The 25,955-nt window shown below is 35.5% G+C and overlaps 1 long non-coding RNA gene across 1 annotated transcript; it reads right to left on the reverse strand.

Annotated features, from left to right (window-relative positions):
- Positions 1-2,428: 2,428 nt before the first annotated feature.
- LOC130590972 (uncharacterized) lies at positions 2,429-2,969 on the reverse strand. The gene is made up of 2 exons (XR_008968861.1): positions 2,861-2,969; positions 2,429-2,739 (listed from the first exon to the last, which is right to left on the reverse strand). It is a non-coding gene; the product is annotated as an uncharacterized LOC130590972 (long non-coding RNA).
- Positions 2,970-25,955: the final 22,986 nt, after the last annotated feature.

Genomic DNA, 25,955 nt, shown 5'->3' on the forward strand with positions numbered 1-25,955 from the left:
ATATCCCCCCATAACAGTGCTAACCCTCCCCGGCGACCTCTACCCTCTCCCAAGCAATCCACTGCCACCATGTTTTTTAATTTTACCTTCTGTTTTATTCTTTCCATCTCAAAAGCTTTAAGTCTAGTTTCAGAAAGAAACACCATTTGGGGATTTTCAAGGATAATAATGCGTCTTAACGCATTTACTGCAGGGACATTCCCCAAGCCCCTACAGTTCCAAGATAGGGTGTAAATCATTGGTCACCAAGAGCCCATGGTGTGGGGCCCGCCACCTGTTGGACAGCAACTTCGATGACACGTTTTTTTGAGGACATAATCATGTCATCGTCCATATAATCACACACCTCTTGCTCCTGTTCACTCTCTTTTCGCTTCCCCTGAAGCTTCTTCTTTGACCCATTCCTCCTTTCTCCATTGCCTCTGTAGACTCGTTTCCACTTCCCCAATGTTTTCACACCCTCCACCTCCCCATCCTAGCCAATTTCACCAGCATCCATACCCCCTGCACTCAGCTCTCCACTCAGGTTCTCATGTCCTCCTTCAACCGTGCCCCCTTCACTCTCCCTTGGGGTTGCATCCCCACCCTTTATTCTATCCTCCCTTCTGTCTTCCTCATTCAGCTCCACCACCCCTAGTTTATCCATCACCTCTTCTACCAACACCGCTTCCCACCTTATACTCTCACTCTTTCTCGGCTTTGTGACAAACAAAGCTTTTGCACAACTATTATTTCCGGGTCCTTTTGGTGCAGCATCAAAAACTTTCCCACTCTTCCATGGCGAAGCTTTTAACCATCCCCCAAAGTGAGCTTTCGGTTCTTCCATCTCTCTACATTCTTCGCAATCTTTAATTCCATGTCCCATCCTTCCACAATGGAAATAATATAATGGAGGCCGTTCGTACTTCACATCAAAAAATTCCTCCAGTCCCCCCCTTAACTTCAGCTTAACCTCCTTCACTAATGGTCTTCTCACGTCAATTTTCACCCTCATACGAATGGACTTATCAATGCCCAGAGATCCTGAGTTGTCCATCTTCACAAAAGTACCAATCTTATTGCCAAGCTTTTCCATGTTTGCCATATTTAACCTGCCCTTAACAGGGAGATTATAAATTCGAACCCACATAGGCAGTTCATGCATCATATTTTCGGATGGTTTAACCTCCGGGTCAACCTCACTGAAGATCACGGCATGCCTATCAAAGTGCCACGGCTGTTCGTCAAGAATTTTTTGTTTATCTCTCCAATGATGGAATTGGAACATGTAGGTGTTTTTGTCAATATTGCTAATTTCCACCCCATGCTTAGGGTTCCACACATTTTTCATCGTAGTTATAAAAGCATTCACGTTTATAATTCGTTCCGTCCAGATCTTCCCCACCAGGCTTAATTCAATTCGCGCATCCTCATCGTCTACTCCCTCCTCATCCCAATCAACTGCTATATCACTGGATTCTTTATCGCTAATCAATAACTCGTCACGGACTTGTATGTTTTCCTCATTTATCTCCAAGGATTTATCACTCCTATCTACTAATTCTGTTCGACAATCGAAGGGATCTTTTGCCGACGCCATGGCTGTCATCGCATTCGTAAGCCGAAACCGAGAAAACCGTCTCCTTCCACCGAAGGAAACCCTAGCCAAAGGACTAGAACCACACCCTCCCAAGAAAACCTAGAGGGAACTCTCCAATTTTTTACTTTGTTTACCAAAGACTAAACTATTCTACCATCTAGTTATACGAACATATCTATATACTTATAATAGAATTGATACTAAACATAACTTGCTTGTTCATGAAAGAAAGAAGAATAGAAAAAAAATGAAACTCATAGTAATAGTTATGAATATAAACACTCAAAGCTAAGTCTTCGAAACATTACTTATTAAAGTCCAACAAGAATCCAGATGCAAGACCACATACAAAATACTACATCACTACTACAATAAAGCTTAAAGAGACCCCCTAAAATCTTATTTAGAGACCACATGAGAGGTGGTCTTCAGCTCACAGGTCTCTCAGGATAAATAACCACTTATTGCAGGTGGTTTCTTAATTTGATAAAAGAGACCACTTCCTTAAAATAAGTGGTTATTTAGGAATTTAAATAGGAAGAAAAAAAAAAGGATAAGACTCCACATTTTACAGATAGGTGGTCTTTTTTATCTTACAAAGAAATCATTTTTAATATGTAGGTGGTCTTTTTAATCATTCCTTAAAACACCACCTGAAAGAAAAAAGTGGTCTCTTTAACCTGTTTTTTTTATTAAAAAAAATGACAATATATTTTATTATTATTATACGCGCGCTTCTCCAATCTGTTTCACTTGCTCCTAATATATATATATATATATATATATATATATATATATATATATATATATAGAACATTTAGGCACTTGTATTGAAATAATTCAAATGACTTTAAAATTGGAATACTTTTTCATTCATTTAATATCATTCACTACAAAATCACATATAATGCTTAAAAGATTCCAAAAATTCAACTAAGTTATGAAAAAATAATAGAACACCTAGGCTTGTTTCTTCCAATTCATGTACACAAAAATAGAAGCACATCCCTAATCCCGCTCAAAAAGAAAATACACACATCCTAAATTATCTTCCAATTCTTCTTCATCCACTTGTTTATATTCATCCACATATTTGATCCACAAGTCTCTAGCTCATCAAGCTTATTTTGAGAAAATTCAGTTGTAACTCCGCCAAAGTACTGCAAAATATAAAACATTAAAAAGATAAACATACAATCTGAATATGCTATAACAAAACAATTTATCGACACATAACAAATACATTCATAAATATAATATCAATGTTCTTAAGAATGATACCTTATCAGGAATTGCTTGTCGCCTTTTCTCTACAGTCTCGAGCATATATCCGCACACATAATATCCACAGTCATGAGATTCTTGGTGTCGACGAGGACACTTGTTCATAGATATAATGATACATTAGTCATATATATATGGCTTAATGAGGTTCAATATGATGGATCATACTAATATAAAAAAGGGAAATTTTACATGGTGACCTCCTACTTTCAATTTTTCTATTTGGTGGCAAGCAAATAAAAGATTTGTACCAAGTAACATCCTACTTTAATCAATTATACTTAGTAATCCTAATCCACTTAAAACCTAATTAATCATCCAATTAAAGGTGAATTACTAACTTGTTCCTAAGTTAATTGTCCTAACATAAAAACCCTCCACACATGATTAAAAATCACACTTTTCTAGTTTATTTCCTTCTCAAAAACACTCTTTCTTTCCCTCTTCTCCTAGCCCCACGCAAGATTTCTAGGGCTTCTTAAAGTCTAAACCAAAGCACCCCAATATCAGCCACAAATATTACAATAGCCTACAGTTCTGTCACAACTTCATGCTCCAACAATTCAACTTACTTCTGTGAAGTTGAGAACAGAGTTCTTGCCTCTTAAACACTTGAAACTTGATCAATAAGCATGTTCTATTCAACGTTTTTACATTCAATTGGAGCAAAAAAATTATATGAATCAATCGCACTTTAAAAAATAGCAAAATTAACCAATTTCAATCACTATATGAATCAATGTTTTTCGATGAAGTTGGAATATCTGAGTTAATTGGAACTCATCTCTTTTTTAAAAAAAATAATACTTGAAAACAGAAACCCTTTATTATAAAAAGATCATTCATTGTATTTGTATTTTGTGCTGCTAGTTGTATAAAAAGTTTAGGCACAGCAAGGAAATTTTTATTGATAATCTCTAAAAAAAAGAAGCATCAATATCCCAAAACTTTTTATACAACTAGTAGCACAAAATACAAATAAACTGAGTATCATCTATTATTCAGCAGTGCACAAACTTACTGCTTATGAGAAAAACAAACCGAGTATCATCTAATCCTTGAAAGTTCTGGTCAGACTATTATTCAGGAAACTTAACTCCTTAACAGAGCATACACATGACGTAATAGTCTAATTACATGACGAGAAGAATGCATCAGATTAAGGCTTCACGGAAATCCCTTTTGCGCATGAGTTCATGAATAGGAGCTTACACAAATGCGTAACCATTATATAAACAAGTGCCAGTGAAATTAAGGCTACATCTCACTATTAGTGTTGACAGGTAAAACTGGAAGGAGGAAGATTAAGTGTCACAGATCATTTTCGTTTGCCTAATAGTTTCTAAGGGTCTATTCAACTTATTTTTCCGAACTTAACTTCTCTTAATTTCTGTCAACAACTCTAAAAAAAGTTAAAAAAAATAAGTTGACACAACAGACCCTAGGTGAACTTTAAGGCTAAAATATGTAATATATTAGCAGCAAGATAAGACTTCTAAATAAATTCAACATTGAGTTAAACTCAACATATACAGGATACTCCTGTTTGGAAATAATGTAATTGTATTAACCCTTCATAATGATATATTCAATATGATAAACTATAAATTTGACAAATAAAAAAATTCATATCACCTCCTCAAATCTTCCTCGGCAAAAGGCTTGATTTTCGCTCTGCACAAACTCGAAAACTTGTTGAAATCTCTCGTACGAAATCGACGATTCTCCTCATTTGCCTACAAATTAAAACCAAAATCACTTAAAATTACTGCAAGAGAAGAGCAAAAAAACACTCGAAATTGAAGAAATTAAAAACAGTATTATCATCAATTGAAAACTAACACAGACGAAATCTTCAACGTCGTCAATGCCGTCGGAAAAGTTCGCAATCGCCGATGAGATTTGATTGTTCGTCATCCCATCGGAAAAGTTCGCAATCGCCGATGAGATTTGATTGTTCGTCATCGCGTCGGAATTATTCTCTCTTTAGACTCTTCATTCACTCGCTCTCTCTCTCTCTCTTAAGTATTTTTCTCCGCTTCATCAATTGAAAACTACTTTTGGTTTTGGTTTTTTTAAAAAAATTAAGTAAAGTAGTATATTTAGGGTTTTAATGGGTCATAAACGTGTGAGTTATTATTTTTAAGTTAATAATTAGTAATACAGTTATTATTGATTACCTGAAAACACGTACATAATATATAATTTTTTTTAAAAAAAAAAGATATAAAATTAAAATCACCACTTAATAGGAATAAGTGGTTTCTTAAATATTAGAAAATTTTAATAAGGTTTAAAAAAACCACCTTTTTAAAGAAGATGTCTCCTTTATCATGTCATAATAGACCACCTTTCTACCAAATTAGGTTTTTTTTGCTGAATAATCACTTATTTCATTAAGGAGGTCTCTCATAGGTGATATTTTTGCACATATTTGTAGTAGTGCATAAACCAAAATGATTCGTGAACGTACTGCTGACATAATTCAAAACCTATTCATTACATAAGTAATAACTTATTTGAGTTATCTACCATCACAGATGCAAATAAACACAACTTCAACTACAAGATTTGCTATCAAACACTAAAAATTATGCCAAACCCATATCATGAATTCTAGCCCTTTAAACACGACTCCGCGGCTTCGTGAAAGAACAACAACATAACATGAATCAGTTCCTTCCACAAAACCATCAACTCACATGCATTCATCTACGTCAAAGTACAAATACAATAAAATGAAACTTCACCCACCCACAAACCATAGCATAAAATTACCCCAACTTAAGTATTAAAACTAAATAATTCCTAAACGGACTCTAGTCGTACTAGGTTCGCCATTAGTTATCTAAATTTTAGGTGGAAAAAAAATACTAGAATGGCGGAGAAAGAAGAGAATAACATGGCTCCCGAAAATTCCAAGAAAACTGGATGACTCGTCTGCTTGAAACACAAACTGCGACCAATTTCTCCAGCATCTTCAAAACTGATGAACCAAAAAGGCCTCTCCGAGTAGATGAATTTCGACTACTCACACGCTCAATTTCGATAAGAGACGAAGAAGATATGGAGCAACAAGATGGGTGTGCAGAAATGGCCGAAAATCCGAGAAGGGAGAAGGACTCTTTCTCTTTCTTTCTAAGACTGGCGTGAAGGGAGGTTTTTTTTAGTGCAGCAAAATAATGTGATTTTTCATATCATTAAGCTAAGGTTTAATTGCATTAAGATGGGTTAATATGGGGATGGCTCTTCACCTTTTGGTGGTTACAAAGAGGGGTAGAAGATGCTAATACTCCTCCTCTAAATTTTGGACAGCATAAGGAAATGGGCTTGCAACAATTTGTTACGTTGGTCGACCCATAATATATACAACGCTTAAAAACTAAAATCACACACTACTTAAATTTATAGAATTACTAACTATATGATAAAATAAATACGCACATTATATATATATATATATATATATATATAGTTATTTTCAGACACTGGAGTAATATTATTTATAAAAGTGTGCATTATTTTTCATGTCTTTAAGGTTTATAGTATTGCATTGTGAGAATGGGTAGTATAAGAAGGGAATATAAGATAGAAATATTATATGTCTGCATCAGGAAGTTAGTTCAGCATCATTATTATTTTCTTCCCTGCAAATAAGTGCATTATTATTATACTTCCCTGCCATTGATGCATAAATATTTTGTTTCTTCCCTGCTAACTGTTTATAATTCTTGCCTGCAAAGTGTATATTTACATGCCTTTGTTTTTGTTTACCCTTATTATTTTGTGGGAACACGTTAGAGAGGGTGCTAAACCAATATGGTTTATTTGTTATAGATTTCTAGTCATGTCAGGTAGAGAAATACTAGAGTATGAAGCTATCATAACCCAATTGTATTGAGTGATTATGAGAATGTTCGATGTTATGAGCCTTGAATTTATAGTTACACTAGCTTAGAGAGCATTATGCATTATGTGTTAAAAGTAGGCATCCTTGTTAGTTATATATGAAGTAATTCAAGAGTTTGATTGTACTAGAGTGCAAACTTGAAAGGACATCTACAATGTTATTTGGAGACTTTATCTGAGCGATGTGAGTGTTTTAGAGATGGATGAAATGGACATCAATCCAAAAGTATTTGAAGATCTACTAGATCTAGGAACTCAAGTTAATATTGTTACTACTATTATTATAGTGAAGACTTTGGAGACTTTGAAGATGAAATGTTTACTCCATAAAGGTATAAAGGAAATAAGGATGAGAATGATGGTGTAATTCCATAGAGTATTTATTTATGCTTTAAGATTAGTAGTTGACTAAGTAGCTGAGCTACAATGGCTTAAATTTCCTCCTCTATCATCTTATTATTATTGAGGAATAAGTTGGTTATTTTGGATTGAGAGAATATTCTTATTATCGATTGAGGAATAAAATCTATTATTTATTTATATGAGTGAGTAAGAATTTATTCTGGGCACGTGATGGGAATATTTTTTTTATTTTATTATTCTTTTCATCATGTGATTATATTCTTGCTTGTTTCTACTTGCACGTTGATGTTAATATATTTTACATGGTTGATTATGTGATTATTAGAGAACATTTCATGTTGGAACTAGTGAAATTGTTTGTTGATGCGATCTTTAATGATCAAATCAAATGTGGCCTTATTAGATGGACATGTAAGTTGTGCTGGAACCTAAAGTAGAGTTAAATTAAGTTTCAGTTGCGAAGTAGAGTGTCAAACGACAATGATGCCTTAATTAGCTTTCGCTATTCGCCTATTGGCAGAGATTTCGACTTGAAAGAGTTGAGAGTCCCGATTTTGATGGAGACATGTTTGAGAGACTAGCTAAGATTAAACCACCGTACCTTAAGGGTTAAGCGACCCTATCCTCTTAGAGAGTCGGATTAGGGCGTTTTAAATGATTTTTGGGGCTGTGAACTGTCCTGAGAGTGTGAAAGTAGGTCAAGTTATACTGTATCTGAAAGATGAGACTGACTTATAGTAGAAAGAGAATGAGACTAGACTCGGTATTATGAAAGAGTTTATTTGGGAATCCTTTATTGCTGCTTTAAGAGAAAAGTTTTACCCTGCTTTTATGAGGAAACTAAAAGCCCAGAAGTTCATCAACCTTAGGATGGAGAGCATGACTATCTCTAAGTATTATAGCAAGTTCATAGCATTGTCTAGGTTTGCACCTGAGGTGGTAGCTACTGAGGAACTTATGGCTCAGAGGTTTGAGCAAGGTTTGACTGAGGAAAATTCAATTGGGTTTAGTAGATTTCGAAGTGTTTGATTTTGCCTACTGGGGAAGTCATAAGGTGTACTAAGTTGTTCAAAAACATGCCTTTGAAGATAGGAGGGAGTGTCTTTCCATCCGATTTAATCGAGTTTGACTTAGGAGACTTAGATGTGATTCTTGGGATGAACTGGTTGAGTCATTATAAGGCCAGGATTGATTGTGAAGTTCAAAAGGTAGTATTAAGAAACCCTTCGGGAAAATTGACCTCATATAGACGATTTGGGAAACCCAAAAAGTTTGGAGTGATCTCTGCCATGCAAGTGCAGAAGTTGATGAGAAAGGGGTGTGAGCTATTTTTCTGTAGCGTGCAAGATGTGAGTAAGGAAGCTGAATTAAAACTTGAGGATGTTCCAATAGTGAATGAGTTTATGGACGTATTCTCGAGTGAAATTTCGGGTATGCCGCCTGCAAGAGCTGTTGAGTTTACCATAGACTAAGTTCCTGGAACTGCACCTATATCTAAGGCACCCTATAGAATGGCACCTCCTGAGATGAGTGAATTGAAGACCCAATTGCAAGAACTTTTAGATAAAGGTTATATCAGGCCTAGTGCGTCGCCTTGGGGAGCTCCTGTATTGTTGGTGAATAAAAAGGATGGGAGTATGAGGTTATGTATCGACTATAGGGAGTTGAACAATGTTACCATCAAGAACAAATACCCTTATGAGGCTAATTACCCTACCTATTTTAACCCTACCTGATGGGAATGAGGGATTTGAGGTCTATAGTGATGCTTCAAAAAATGGTTTGGGTTGTGTGTTGCAACAGAATGGTAAGGTAATAGCTTATGCGTCGCGTCAAATGAAACCTTATGAGGCTAATTACCCTACCCATGATTTAGAGTTAGCTGCCATAGTGTTTGCACTGAAAATTTGGAGACATTATCTTTATGGAGCAACTTGCAAGATATTTACAGACCATAAGAGTTTGAAGTACATCTTTACTCCAAAAGATTTGAATATGAGGCAAAGAAGATGGCTAGAGTTGATTAAGGATTATGATCTAGATATCCAGTATCATGAGGGGAAAGCAAATGTGGTTGCTGACGCCTTGAGTCGAAAATCGAGTCATAGCTTGAGTGCTTTGATAGTCCCTTAGAAGTTGTGTAGAGATATGCAAAGGTTGAGCCTAGAAATTCTAAATCCTGGGGAAAGTGAGGCTAGACTTAGTAATCTTTCTTTGGTAGTGTCAGTTTTCGACGAGATTATTGAGGGTCAAGTCGGGGATGAGCACCTAGACAAGATTAAGGAGAAAATGAAGCAAGGTAAGGAAGTAGACTTCAAGATTCATGATGATGGTGGAGTCTAAGGTTTAAAGGGAGGTGGTGTGTACCGCAGAAGTGCAATGACCTTAAGAGACGTCTTATGGACGAGGGGCATAATACTCCATATTCTGTGCACCCTGGGGGTGACAAGTTGTACAAAGACCTTAAGGTGATCTATTGGTGGCCAAACATGAAGCGAGAGGTAGCTGAGTATGTATCTAAGTGCCTGACTTGTCAGAAAGTGAAGATTGACCATAAGAGACCTATGGGAAAGGTTCAATCGTTAGAGGTTCCTGGCTAGAAGTGGGATTCTATTTCTATGGACTTTGTGACTGCCTTACCCAAAGCGAGGAGTGGAAATGATACCATTTGGGTTATTGTGGATAGACTGACCAAGTCCGCCATGTTCATACCTATTAAGGAGACATGGAAAAAGAAGCAACTCGCTAAGACCTATATCAAACATGTAGTGAGATTGCATGGAGTTCCAAAGGACATTATCTCGGATCGTGACTCTAGATTTCTATCTAAGTTCTGGAAAAAGGTCCAATTAAACCTTGGGACAACATTGAAAATGAGTACCGCCTTTCACCCTGCGACTGATGGTCAGATTGAGAGGACTAATCAGATTATGGAGGATATGTTGAGAGCTTGTGCAATCGATTTTCAAGGAAGTTGGGAGGACCAATTAGATTTGATTGAGTTTTCTTACAACAATAGTTACCATGCGTGTATAAAGATGGCACCTTTTGAGGCATTATATGGACGGAAGTGTAGAAGTCCCATTTGCTGGAATGACTTTAGCGAAAATATAGTTTTGGGGACTGAATTTATTGAGGAGACCGTTAAGAATGTCCGATTAATTCAGGCTCGAATTCAAGCTGCGCAAGATAGGTAGAAAAAGCTATGCAGATTTTAAACGTCGCGAAGATGAGTTTGCTGTAGGTGATAAAGTATTCTTGAAAGTATCACCCACTAAAGGTGTTATGAGATTTGGGAAAAAGGGCAAGCTAAGTGCCAAGTATGTAGGCCCATATGAGATTTTGGAGCGCATTGGGAAAGTAGCTTATAGATTGGCATTGCAAATGGAGTTTGAAAAGATGCATGATGTATTCCACATCTCCCAACTTAAGCGCTATATCCCTGACGAGCGTTATGTGTTAGAACCTGAAATGGAGTTTGAAAAGTGCACGAGAGGCCCTACCTTTCTTAAAAAGTTTTCGAAATGTTGAGTTCAAATTTTCGAAAGTCCGAGGGTTTTGTGTTAAGTTTCGGGACGAAACTACTTTTAAGGGGGGTAGACTGTAATGCCCCACAATTTTAAAGGATTTTCATAAATATATTAAAGTATTTATGTTGTTATATTTAAATCCAAATGAGTTTGGAAAATGATTTGACTTTTAAAAAGGATTGACTATTTTAAAAGTCAACTAAAAAATATTTTTCATAGCTTAATAAAATTTGAAATGTTTTAATTAAGCATGTTTTAATAAGAGCTTTAAATATTAAAAGCATATTTAAAAAGAAAGCTTAATGGAATCGAAAGCCCAAAAGTGATAAAAGGGAAAGGATTATTTAATGACTAAAGTCCTAATGAGCCCATCTTATTAGTCATCAAACTTTTATTTATTAAAATCTCTTTTCCTAAGCCCAAAAGGAACAGCCTCTATTTAAATATCCTAAGAACCCAAAATTTTACCCTACACTTTATTTCTCTCTCCTCTTCCACGTGACTCTCTCTCTTTTTCTCTCTCGCTCGGCGCCCTTCCCTCTCTCTCTTCTCCTTGTGCGCCATCTTTCATTCTCTCTCAAAAATTGTTTCTTCTTCTTCAAGTAACGTTTCTTGTTGAAGAAGAAACGTCACAAATCTTTTCAAGAACCCAGTATTGCTGCCGACGGTCTCTGTTTGCTGCTGTTCGACCCTTCCTTCCTCCTTGTTGTGGTTGTTTTTTCTTTTCTTCTTCTCTAACATTCCATTAAAGTATTAGTTTTTATATTATTTTATTATTAATTAGCATGTTTATGATTTATTATTGTTTATATGCTTAAAAATATTTCGGCTAATATATGCATATTTATAATAAATTCCAGATTTTATTATTTAAGTTATTTTCAGTTTTTATTATGAAAGTTATAGTTTTTAGGATTTTTAATCACTAGAAACTATATTTATAAAATATAAATCATGAGATTGGTTAGCATATAATTTTATATGTATTAAATATATTTTCAGAAGATTTATAAAATTTTATGAATGCTTATATTTCAGAAAATAGTATTTTAAGGGTTTTAAATGATTTTTAATCACTAGAATAGTTGTACTATACTAGGGATTAAAAATAACGAAAGTTTGATACGTAAAAACGATTTTAAAACACGTTTAAGGGGTTTGGGTCATTTTTAAATTAAAGTTGCTGTAACTTTTTAGTTCAAGGTATTTATTTCATTATTTTATCTTCTAGGCGGAGAATTCGTAGTGGGAGACTTTTAGAGCGTAAAAGTGGCCTACAGATTTGTTTATACAAGGTACGTACATGTCTACGTGCTATATGATTTAGAAACATGCTTTAAGGATGTTTATTTATTAGTATCATGTATAGGACACTGTTGTTCATATATATGATTATTGGAATTGTTTTACATGTTATTTGCCTGTGTGCTACATGTAAACTAGAAGTGTTATGATTATAAATGTTTGTATGGAAGTTTGATGCAAGCAGATAAGTCAAGTTTATTTATTAATTCGTGAGTGAATTAATGTAAGTAGAATGAATCATGTTTTACATGAATTCTTGAGTATTATTTATTTATCTTATAGATCTTATTTGGTAAGTACAAGTTATACCTATATAAAGGTAAAGTTTATTGTTGGCTAGGTTCAACAAGTAAGTTGGTAAAGGTTTAAAAAGGAAGTAAAGGAGTCTTGGTTGATAAGTTGATTGTGATCACTTGTTGATCCAAAGATAAAAAGGAATTCTGTTATGATTGTGTGATTAATAATTGTGTGTTATTTGCTTGTTGTGGTGTCAACACAAGTAATAAAATATATTCAACGCAAAGTGAAACGAGAATAGAGTATAGACTTTAGACTGGTGCACGTCTAGAGTTGGACATAAGGGTTGGGGTTATGGTGAGCGTGCCATAGCTTTTCTAGGAATGGGTTGATCACCATCCCTCTTTTATTTCAAAGGTTCCTCGATATCGCAGGTCACTCTGAAATACGGAGTCGCCCCCCTTTCATCTTAGTAGGCAAGACAACTCGTCCCAATAACTATTCCATTTAAGTGTTAAAAAGTTAGTTTAAGTTTAGTTCAGTAAAATTGTCTGCAGATTATTATTTACTTATATAATTATTTATTCCTGCAAGTTATATTTTTGTAGTATCATGTTTAGGATTATTTATGTCTGATATGTAGTACTCAGCTTTGCTGATTACGTGCTTGTCTGTGTTTGTGATCATGGCTTTGCCTATTGATCATGTGGTGATCCTTCGGGGGAGCAGAGTTGAGACGACATTGACATTACAGGTTCGAAGATGCATATCATTGGGGAATCTGGAATGGAGAGGCTCTTGTATTACTAGAACCATTTTCAGACAATAGTTTAAGTTGGTGTGTTTAGTTCTGACAATTGTTTTTGGTTTCATAAGTTTTAATAAAGTTGATTTTTAATAAGTTGTTTTCCGCTGCAAAATTCTAAGTAAGCCGAAACGTTATCACACGGGCGATAATGCATGGGTAATTCTCTAAGGGTTGTTATAAAGGTATTTTCTAGAAAAGAGAATTATCGGGGTGTTAAAGATTTTATGATGATTAAGTATATATTAGTTTCGGGTGATAAAAAGGTTAAGTCATAAGGAATCCTGAATATCTAAGGTTAATGTCTAAGGTTAATGATGTAATAACTCGGGATTGAGTTTCATACGATGATTTTAGGATTCGCATCATGCATCTTTTCAAACTCCATTGGCAATGCCAATCTATAAGCTACTTTCCCAATGCGCTCCAAAATCTCATATGGGCCTACATATTTAGCACTTAGCTTGCCCTTTTTCCAAATCTCATAACGCCTTTAGTGGGTGATACTTTCAAGAATACTTTCCTACAGCAAACTCATCTTCGCGACGTTTTAAATCTGCATAGCTTTTCTGCCTATCTTGCGCAGCTTGAATTCGAGCCTGAATCAATTTGACATTCTTGACGGTCTCCTCAATAAATTCAGTCCCCAAACTATATTTTCGCTAAAGTCATTCCAACAAATGGGACTTCTACACTTCCGTCCATATAATGCCTCAAATGGTGCAATCTTTATACTCGCATGGTAACTATTAATGTAAGAAAACTCAATCGAATCTAATTGGTCCTCCCAACTTCCTTGAAAATCGATTGCACAAGCTCTCAACATATCCTCCATAGTCTGATTAGCCTCTCAGTCTGACCATCGGTCGCAGGGTGAAAGGCGGTACTCATTTTCAGTGTTGTCCCAAGGTTTAATTGGACCTTTTTCCAAAACTTAGATAGAAATCTAGAGTCACGATCTGAGATAATGTCCTTTGGAACCCCATGCAATCTCACTACATGCTTGATATAGGTTTTAGCGAGTTGCTTCTTTTTCCAAGTCTCCTTAATAGGTATGAACACGGCGGACTTGGTCAGTCTATCCATAATAACCCAAATGGTATCATTTCCACTCCTCGTTTTGGGTAAGGCAATCACAAAGTCCATAGAAATAGAATCCCACTTCCATCCAGGAACCTCTAATGATTGAACTTTCCCCATAGGTCTCTTATGGTCTATCTTCACTTTCTGACAGGTTAGACACTTAGACACATATTCAGCTACTTCTCGCTTCATGTTTGGCCACCAATAGATCACCTTAAGGTCTTATACAGCTTGTCACCCCAGGGTGCACAGAATATGGAGTATTATGCCCCTCATCCATAAGACGTCTCTTAAGGTCATTGCACTTCTGTGGTACACACCACCTCCCTTTAAACCTTAGACTCCCATCATCATGAATCTTGAAGTCTACTTCCTTACCTTGCTTCATTTTCTCTTATCTTGATCTGAGATGCTCATCCCCGACTTGACCCTCAATGATCTCATCGAAAACTGACACTCCCAAAGAAAGTTACTAAGTCTAGCCTCACTTTCCCCGGATTTAAAATTTCTAGGTTCAACCTTTGCATATCTCTCACAACTCCTCAGGGACTATCAAAGTCAACTATGACTCGATTTCCTACTCAAGGCGTCAGCAACCACATTTGCTTTCCCCTCATGATACTGGATGTCTAGATCTAATCCTTAATCAACTCTAGCCATCTTCTCTTGCCTCATATTCAAGTCTTTTTGGTAAATATGTACTTCAAATCTTATGGTCTGTAAATATCTTCAAGTTGCTCCATAAAGATAATGTCTCCAAATTTCAAGGCAAACACTATGGCAGCTAACTCTAGATCATGGGTAGGGTAATTAGCCTCATAAGGTTTCAATTGACGCGACGCATATGCAATTACCTTACCATTCTGTTGCAAACACAACCCAAACCATTTTTCGAAGCATCACTATAGACCTCAAATCCCTCATTCCCATCAGGTAGGGTTAAAAAGGTGCAGTGGTTAAACGATCCTTCAAGATCTGAAAAGCTTCCTCACACTTCTCATTCCACTCAAACTTGGACTCCTTTTTCATCAAATTAGTCATAGGTCTTGCTATCTTCGAGAAATCTCTCACAAATCTCCTATAATAGCCAGCTAAACCCAAGAAACTCCTAATGTCTGACACACTCTTTGGAGTTGGCCACTCACTCACAGCTTGAATTTTGGCAGGATCTACTGAGACTCCTTCCTTAGACACAAAATGACCCAAGAATGCTACTTTCTCCAAACGAAACTCACACTTAGAGAATTGGCATATAATTGGTTCTTCTCAAGTCTCCAAAATAATCCTCAAATGTTCATCATGTCGGTTTCATTCCTCGAATATATCAAAATGTCATCAATGAAAACCACTACGAACTTATCCAAAAACTCATGAAAGATCTATTCATCAAGTCCATAAATATAGCAGGAGCATTGGTTAACCCAAATGGCATTACAGTGAACTCGTAGTGACCATAACGCGTTCTAAAGGCAGTCTTAGGTACATCCTTATCTGCTACCTCAATTGATGATATCCGAACGTAAGTCAATCTTCGAGAAACACTCGCTCCATTCAATTGGTCGAATAGGTCATCTATTCTAGGCAAAGGGTACTTGTTCTTGATGGTAACATTGTTCAACTCCCTATAGTCGATACATAACCTCATACTCCCATCCTTTTTCTTCACGAACAAAAGGAGCTCCCAAGGGATGCACTAGGTCTGATATAACCCTTATCCAAAAGTTCTTGCAATTGCGTCTTCAACTCACTCATCTCAGGAGGTGCCATTCTATAAGGTGCCTTAGATATAGGTGCAGTTCCAGGAACTAAGTCTATGGTAAACTCAACGCTCTTGCAGGCGGCATACCTGAAATTTACTCGAAATACGTCCATAAACTCATTCACTATTGGAACATCCTCAAGTTTTAATCAGCTTCCTTACTACATCTTGCACGCTACAGAAAAAATAGCTCACACCCCTTTCTCATCAACTTCTGCACTTGCATAGCAGAGATCACTCCAAACTTCTTGGTTTCCCAAATCGTCTATAGAGGTCAATTTTCCCGAAGGGTTTCTCAACACTAACCTTTTGAACTTCACAATCAATTTGCCTTGTAAAGACTTAACTAGTTCCTCCCAAGAATCACATCTAGGTCTCCCAAATTGAATTCTATTAAGTCAGACAAAAAGACACAGCCTCCTATCTTCGAAGGCAGGTTTTTAAACAGCTTGGTATACCTTATGATTTCTCCAATAGGTATGCTAATAGGAAAATCAATCACTTCAAAATCTACTAACCCCAATTGAATTTCCTCATTGAATTTCCTCAATCAAAGCTTGCTCAAATCATTGAGCCTTTAACTCCTCAGTGGCTATTACCTCAAATGTAAACCTAGCTATGAACTTTCTATAATACTCAGAGATGGTCATGTTCTCCATCCTAAGATTGATATACTCTTAGGCCTTAGCTTCTGTTATTCGCCCATTGGCAGAGAATTGCACTCGGAAGTGTTAAGTGTCCCGATTCTGCTGGGACATGTTTGAGAGACTAGCTAAGATTAAACCACCGTACCTTAAGGGGTCTCCTACGTTTTATTTCGAAATTTTTTAAACACCGAAATTTTTTCGGAACAATTAGGGGTTCGAAAATTCTTTTGAGTTTTCGGCGAAAAAAAAAAAAATTCGAAAAAGTGCTGAGTCCGAAAAAAAAAAAATTCGAGTGAAGACTTTTTTTCGAGTGACCAGGTGGTCCGAAATTTTTTTTTATTTCGAAAAGTTATTTTCAGACACTGGAGTAATATTATTTATAAAAGTGTCTGCATTATTTTTCATGTCTTTAAGGTTTATAGTATTGCATTGTGAGAATGGGTAGTATAAGAAAGGCATATAAGATAGAAATATTATATGTCTGCATCAGGAAGTTAGTTCAGCATCATTATTATTTTCTTCCCTGCAAATAAGTGCATTATTATTATACTTCCCTGCCATTGATGCATAAATATTTTTTTTCTTCCCTGCTAACTGTTTATAATTCTTGCCTGCAAAGTGTATATTTTTCATGCCTTTGTTTTTGTTTACCCTTATTATTTTGTGGGAACACGTTAGAGAGGGTGCTAAACCAATATGGTTTATTTGTTATAGATTTCTAGTCATGTCAGGTAGAGAAATACTAGAGTAGGAAGCTATCATAACCCAATTGTATTGAGTGATGATGAGAATGTTCGATGTTATGAGCCTTGAAGTTATAGTTACACTATAGGACATTATATTTAGTGGGCATTTATGCATTATGTGTTAAAAGTGGGCATCCTTGTTAGTGATATATGAAGTAATTCAAGAGTTTGATTGTACTAGAGTGCAAACTTGAAAGGACATCTACAATGTTATTTGGAGACTTTATCTGAGCGATGTGAGTGTTTTAGAGATGGATGAAATGGACATCAATCCAAAAGTATTTGAAGATCTACTAGATCTAGGAACTCAAGTTATTATTGTTACTATATTATTATAGTGAAGACTTTGGAGACTTTGAAGATGAAATGTTTACTCCATAAAGTATAAAGGAAATAAGGATGGAATGATGGTGTAATTCCATAGAGTATTTATTTATGCTTTAAGATTAGTGTTGGAAAGTAGTCAAGCTACAATGGTTTAAATTTCCTTCTTAGATCTTATTATTATTGAGGAATAAGTTGGTTATTTTGGATTGGAGAGAATATTCTTATTATCGATTGAGGAATAAACTATTATTTATTTATATGAGTGAGTAAGAATTTATTCTGGGCACGTGATGGGAATATTTTTTTTATTTATTATTCTTTTCATCATGTGATTATATTTCTTGCTTGTTTCTACTTGCACGTTGATGTAATATATTTTACATGAACGATTATGTGATTATTAGAGAACATTTCATGTTGGAACTTAGTGAAATTGTTTGTTGATGCGATCTTTAATGATCAAATCAAATGTTGCCTTATTAGATGGACTTAAGTTGATGCTGGAACCTAAAGTAGAGTTACTTAAGTTTCATTGCGAAGTAGAGTGTCAAACACAATGATGCCTTATAGCTTTCGTATTCGCCTATTGGCAGAGATTTGACTCGAAAAGTAGTTAGAGTCCCGATTTGTGGGACATGTTTGAGAGACTAGCTAAGATTAAACACCGTACCTTAAGGGGTAAGCTGACCCTATCCTCTTAGAGAGTCGGATTAGGGCGTTTAAAAGATTTTTGGGGCTGTGAACTGTCCTGAGAGTGTGAAAGTAGGTCAAGTTATACTGTATCTGAAAGATGAGACTGACTTATAGTAGAAAGAGAATGAGACTAGACTCAGTATTATGAAAGAGTTTATTTGGGAATCCTTTATTGCTGCTTTAAGAGAAAAGTTTTACCCTGCTTTTATGAGGAAACTAAAAGCCCAGAAGTTTATCAACCTTAGGATGGAGAGCATGACTATCTCTAAGTATTATAGCAAGTTCATAGCATTGTCTAGTTTGCACTTGAGGTGTAGCCACTGAGGATTAAAGGCTCAAGTATTTGAGCAAGTTTGACTGAGGAAATTCAATTGGGTTTAGTAGATTTTGAAGTGTTTGATTTTGCCTACTTGGAGAAATCATAAGGTGTATAAGTTGTTAAAAACCTGCCTTTGAAGATAGGAGGTTGTCTTTCCATCCGATTTAATCGAGTTTACTTAGGAGACTTAGATGTGATTCTTGGGATGAACTGGTTGAGTCATTACAAGGCCAGGATTGATTGTGAAGTTCAAAAGGTAGTTTGAGAAACCCTTCGGGAAAATTGACCTCATATAGACGATTTGGGAAACCAAAAATTTGGAGTGATCTCTGCCATGCAAGTGCAGAAGTTGATGAAAAGGGGTGTGAGATTTTTTCGTAGCGTGCAAGATGTGGAGAAGCTGATTAAAACTTGAGGATGTTCCAATAGTGAATGAGTTTATGGACGTTTCCGAGTGAAATTTAGGTATGCCGCCTGCAAGAGCTGTTGAGTTTACCATAGACTTAGTTCCTGGAACTGCACCTATATCTAAGGCACCTTATAGAATGGCACCTCCTGAGATGAGTGATTGAAAGACGCAATTGCAAGAACTTTTGATAAGGTTATATCAGCCTAGTGCGTCAGCCTTGGGGAGCTCCTGTTTTGTTCGTGAAGAAAAAGGATGGGAGTATGAGGTTATGTATCGACTATAGGGAGTTGAACAATGTTACCATCAAGAACAAGTACCCTTTGCCTAGAATAGATGACCTATTCGACCAATTGAATGGAGCGAGTGTGTTCTCGAAGATTGACTTACGTTCAGGATATCCTCAATTGAGGGTAGCGATAAGGATGTACCTAAGACTGCCTTTAGAACGCGTTATGGTCACTACGAGTTCACTGTAATGCCATTTGGGTTAACCAATGCTCCTGCATATTTATGGACTTGATGAATAGAATCTTTCATGAGTTTTTGATAAGTTCGTAGTGGTTTTATTCGATGACATTTTGATATATTCGAGGAATGAAACCGAGCATGATGAACATTTAGGATTATTTTGGAGAACCTTGAGAAGAACCAATTATATGCCAATTCTCTAAGTGTGAGTTTCGTTTGGAGAAAGTAGCATTCTTGGGTCATTTTGTGTCTAAGGAAGGAGTCTCAGTAGATCCTGCTAAGATTCAAGCTGTGAGTGAGTGGCCAACTCCAAAGAGTGTGTCAGACATTAGAAGTTTCTTGGGTTTAGCTGGCTATTATAGGAGATTGTGGAGATTTCTCGAAGATAGCAAGACTCATGACTAATTTGATGAAAAAGGAGTCCAAGTTTGAGTGGAATGAGAAGTGTGAGGAAGCTTTTCAGATCTTGAAGGATCGTTTAACCATGCACCTGTTTTAACCCTACCTGATGGGAATGAGGGATTTGAGATCTATAGTGATGCTTAAAATGGTTTGGGTTGTGTGTTGCAACATAATGGTAAGGTAATAGCTTATGCTCGCGTCAATTGAAACCTTATGAGGCTAATTACCCTACCCATGATCTAGAGTTAGCTGCCATAGTGTTTGCATTGAAATTTGGAGACATTATCTTTATGGAGCAACTTGTAAGATATTTACAGACCATAAGAGTTTGAAGTACATATTTACTCAAAAAGACTTGAATATGAGGCAGAGAAGATTGTAATACCCCGTATTTTTAGTATTTATTTAAATAAATAAATATATATTTTATATTTATTTTCTAAAATAAATATTTTAAGCAAAGGATATTTTAGTATATTTATTGGTTTTAAATTATTTTGGCGGGAATATGGCGCCGAAATTGGATTTGTTAAACTTTTGGTTTTAAATCCTAGTCAAAGTTATTCAAAAAACCAAAAAAAAAAAAAAAATTTTTTTTTTTAGGCCATTTTTTTTGACGGGATTGTGAAGTAAATGGGGGAGTTTTGTTTTCCAAATTTATGATGAAGGTTACAATCTTGGTTTAATCTCCTAATTATGGTAAGGTTACAAACTCTTTAATTTTGAAAATTAAGTACTACCTATTCTACTCCTATAAATACCCCCACACCTTTGGCCATCTTTTCCACACAAAAACTTTGAAGAATCTATAATTTCTTACTTCAAAGTTCTTCTTTCTCTTCCTATGTATTCTAGTTTTATATTTTCTTATTCAAGTTTCAATTTTCTTTTTTTAAGAAAAATATTTTCATATTTCTTACTCAAAAATATTATGCTCATGATAAATCATTCATGTTTAAATTCATGATTAAGTTCATGTGGTAGATTGCTTGTTGGTTGGCTATGAGAAAGCTCAAGTATAAGAATAAGTGAAGATACTAGTATTAGTTTGTGCAAGATCAAGGTACGTTATGTAGCTAGATCTTATAAAATGTGGTTTATATGATAAAGTTGTTTATTGATTTTATTGGTTGGATTGGTTTAGAAATCTGATTTAAAATGGTTACAATGTTTTATTATTCACTCTTGAAAGTGAAAAGAATGAATGATTTTATCAATCATTTTATATAGAAGTTTTGTTATCCTTTTTGGAAAATTAAATTATTTTTACAAGGAAAGGTTGATTGGTTTTTATGAACTTTGAATGTTCAAAAAGTTGTTTATGAGGAAGGAGGTTTACTCATGACTTACAAGTCATATTATTATTATTTCCGCTTGATTAATATCAAGAGATTCAAAGTCCACTTGTTGGCAATTATAGTTACCCCTTGATATAGCTCCGTGATGGGATGACTAGCTTGGGGGGTGTGCACACTTAGCAAAATAGAAGGGGAGATAAGAAGAGGAATTGTTTTCAGGATTATTTTTAATCCAAGTTGTTTGGAAAGAGTGTATTCTTAAAAGGTTATTCTTGAATTATTATTCAAGTGTTTGGAAAGAGTTTGTTCTTAAAAGGTTGTTCTTGAATTATTATTCAAGTGTTTGGAAAGAGTTTGTTCTTAAAATGTTATTCTTGAATTATTATTAAGTGTTTGAAAATAGTTTATTCTTAAAGAGTTATTCTTGAATTATTGGTAATGGAGTTTTCGAAACGAAAAATTGTTATGAACTAACAAATATGTTACTTATCTAGTACATTTCGTACTCAGTTTTATACTGACGCGTATTTCCTTTTTCCTATTTGGCTTTGCCCTGTTTACCTTTTTGGTAAGCAGATTTGCAGGTGAATTTTGGATGTGCATGGGAGCATACTAGGAATGGGATCCGACAAATAAACAAGCTAAAAGAACACAAGGGATTTTTACGAGGAAAAACTTCTTGGGCCCGACAAGAGGAAACAACCTCGACCACTAGGGATTTTGAACCAACTCTTTCACTAATTAGGCCAAACAACTTTGTTACAACCTAATTCTACTCACGAGCCACACCTTGAGTTCCTAAACTCAAGTTCCTGAGCTCATCCTTCACAGTTTGAAAGAATTCAATCTGTGTCAGAGCTCGATTGATGCGGGAAACCTCATCAGCAGAGACTTCATCAGAATCTGAGCCACTGTTCCCTTAAGAGCAGTTCCTCTCAACTTCACTCGAAATTTTCTCACTCTTACTAGCTTTACTCAAAGGTTCTCTCTTACAGAACTTCACTCAAAGTCCCCTTACCCCAAAAACCAAAATACAATTGAACGAATAAGCTTAGTGGAATTAGAGTAAGAAAGCAAAGAACAAATGGCTATTATGAGAGAATGAAGGCACTGACACTTTAATTAGTTAAACTCACTAAATCACTTAGTCAGACACACTTTGGAACTTGATTAGACATTAATATTTATAGTGGTAGTAATTTAGAACGTGGGAATTAAAATATGTATTTGTGAAAAACCATTATCCCATGATATTCCTTACCCCGAGGAACACGTTCCTCACACACCCCATGATCCCATGATCACTGTTAGGCGTGGGAGTGTTTTTAGTTACTGCTCCTCAATTATAGCAACCACTTTAAGCATTACTCGAAAATCTGGTTAATTAAAAACATATTAATTATTAAATCTGAAATTAAATCATTTTAATAAAAATATTATCTTTAAATTACTTCCGTAAAAACCGAGTAATATTTTTATTATCTTTTGAAAAATAAAATCTTTTCCTTAAAAGGATTTTCCATAAAATTAGATTTTTCCTTAAATAAAACGGTTACCTACATTCTAGGCATAATTTTCTCAACTGCCATCAATGTACCGTTGTAATGCTTCAACCAAAGTCTAGTTCCTTTTAATTATTAGTTCCTTAACTCATAAGTTTAGTGTCAATTCGTCTGTTCCTTACCAAGGAACAAACTATCATTCTCAAACAAAAACTGCCATAGTTCCTTACCATCTTTACTCGTTCCTTTACAATGGAACTAGAAATTAAAAGCCTCGCTTTATTCTTCTTGCTCCAGTGCTGCTCCAGTATCAAATTGAGAAACATCTTCACTTAGTCTTCAAAATCCAAACTTGATTTCTTCCTTGACTTAGTATTCTCTTTGTTCCTTTCAATGATACCTTGAAATTCACGCACTTAAATAACTTGTTAGTCCAGTACTTAGTTTGCATCTTTGTTCCTTTGTCATCATCAAAACTAGGGTTCAACAATTTCCCCCTTTTTGATGATGGACAACAAAGGTACAAACTAAGGAAATAACAAATAATATAAGCGAATGAAAAAGACAAAATAATAAAACAGGAAATGAAAAAAAAAAACAGGATTAAGTATCTTGATTTTTCATTTACCTTAAAAAATTTTATGTTTATTTAGTTTTCTATTTAGTTTGTTCCTTAATCTTTTCCCCCTTTGTCATCGTCAAAAAGAGAAAACTCTGCGTGATTTCATGAATAGTGATCAAGACCTTGAGACCATGAACAAGCACCATAAAAATGGTTAAGTTAGGATATGCAAAGGGTAGACTAGCTCAAACATCAATCACAAAATACTAGCCATTCCAAGTAAGAAATTATGCATAAAAATCACAAACGAAGAGAAAAATAGCAAAAGTCATATATTTATAGCACTTGTTCCTTAAAGTACAAAAAGTGACAAAGAAAGAAAAAAAAAACAAAGCGAAGGAGTCTTGTTCCTTGAAGAGAAACAAGAACTAAGTACTAGGAAGGGAAGGGGAATGGTGTTCTTCAACAACTTCTTCTTCAACTACATCCTCCAACTTTTTCATCACCTCTCCATGGTGCTCACCAAGTCGCTGCTTCAAACTCTCAATGGCTTGGGCCATTGTCTCCATCTTCTTCTGTTGATCAATCACCGTATCACTAAGAACTTTCATTAAACCCATCATCTTATCAGTTTTGGCATCTAAAGTCCAGTGAAGGTGATTATAAAATTTAATCATGTATTGTGCGGGAAGACATACTTCATTTACCCAGCCACAATCATCTGAAGGAACTTGTTCCTCTCCCTTAGAACCAGAGGCAGTGGTTTTGGTAGAGGAACTGGGGTGGTTTCTTTTGAAGGACCAACAGTTCCTGGAGTAGAAACAGATGGAGAAGTGGTGGTATAAATGGGAGGAAGAAAATGTGGAGGTGGTGGAAGATCAGTAGAGGTGGTGGAGAAGGGATTGAGACCGGTCATCTCATCCTTTAACTGTTCAAAGCTAGAAGGAACAGAGAAGGATGAGGGAGAGATGGAAGAGAGTATAGTGTGGGGAACGGAGATTTTTGGTGAGGATGGAGGAGTTTGTTCCTTAGGAGAGTGATGTTCCTCTTCCTCCGCATCAGATATGACTAATGGAGAGTCCTTGTTGGAAGGAACAGGGGCAGTTTGAGCAATTTTCAATCTAGAGCTCTCCAAACCAAGATAAACAGAATTTTGTGGACAGGAGAGAGAAGGTTATGGTTGATTTTGTTTTGGACAGCAGTTCCCCTAAAAGATTCAACAATCTTATCTTGGGGAAAATTGGGAAAGGAAACAGTTCCTTTCCGTTTAAAATACACATCAGTTCCTTTGCAAGGAACTTCCCAAATCTTTGCCAAGGTTTCTTTAGAAAATTTTATTTTCTTCCCCTTACTTCAGTAGTACAAATGCCATCAGTGTTGGTGAAATTTGCACAAAATTCATCCATGGCTAAAGGAACTAAGGCATTGTTAAATGCGTATTCAAACAGGTATTTCATACCCTGTTCCTTTAGAATATCGGTTAATTCATTGAATTTTACCTTTTTTGCCCACTCTAAATCGACACAAAAACCTAAAACATACCTTGATTCACTTCTTTCTACTCGTTTCTTAGAGGAAGAAGTAACAGTTCCATTGGAAGGAATAGGGGTAACTTCTTCTCCCCCCTTAGATTATTCCGGGGATTCTTCTTCATCATCCTCCCCAATCAATTTTCACCTTCTCTTGGTGTAACTAATTTTTGTTCTTCTTCCACTATGGTTGCTTCTCTTTCTCTTTCTTGAATTTGTTCATTTTCTAGGGTTTTGGATGGAGAAGAGGGGTTTTCCATTTTCGAGGTTTTGGGAGATTTTGTGTTTGGAAAAGGTGAATTGCGTGAGGTTTTTGCCATTTTGTGAAGTGAATTTGGGATTTTATGGTGTGTGAAGAGGTGTGAAAAAGATAAACAATGGTGAAGATGAAGCGACTAAGGAACACAGTTTTGGGATGAAAGAAAGAAAGAAAGAAAGAGGAGAATGCATGTAACAGTAGGTGAGGAGTTACACGTGGAAAAATAAATAAAAATAAAAGGAAAATAAATGAAAAAAAGATAAAAGAGAATCTTGATTTGATTAAATCTGATTCCTATATTTTTGGGATTTTCGTATCTTTTTGATTTATGTATATTTTAATTTGGAAGAGCTATAGGAACAACTTATGCTAAACATCAACGTTCTTCATATTATGCATGTTTCTTTAACTTATAAGGAACAATAAGGGGAGTATTATGTGACATTTGTGAGTTGTTTTATTCCTTTGAATCCATGTTTATGTTTTTAACATCTTAATTCGCAATGGTCTTAGGCAATCAATCACAATCACTTAATATCACATAGAGTAAGTCAAATTAATTCAAACATGGGGGATTGGAATATGAACAACTACTTAAGTTTTATTAAACCTAACTCAAGCCTTAATTTTTCATATCTATCTCTTTGTAATGGCTTAGTTAGTATATCAGCAATTTGATTTTCAGTTTGACAAAACTCAAGTTTGAAATACTAATGGCACTAGTATTATCACAATAAATAGGAACATAATTAAAGTTTATTCCATAGTCACAAAATTGTTGCTTTATCCAAAGCATTTGAGAGCAACATGCAGCAACAGCTACATATTCTGCTTTAGCAGTGGATAAAGCGGCTGTGTTTTGTTTCTTGGTGCTCCAAGAAACTAAACTATGACTAAGAAATTGAACCATACCTAAGGTGCTTTTCCTATTTACCAGATC

Source organism: Beta vulgaris, chromosome 4 (assembly GCF_026745355.1).
Source record: "Beta vulgaris subsp. vulgaris cultivar EL10 chromosome 4, EL10.2, whole genome shotgun sequence".
Lineage (NCBI taxonomy): Eukaryota > Viridiplantae > Streptophyta > Magnoliopsida > Caryophyllales > Amaranthaceae > Beta > Beta vulgaris.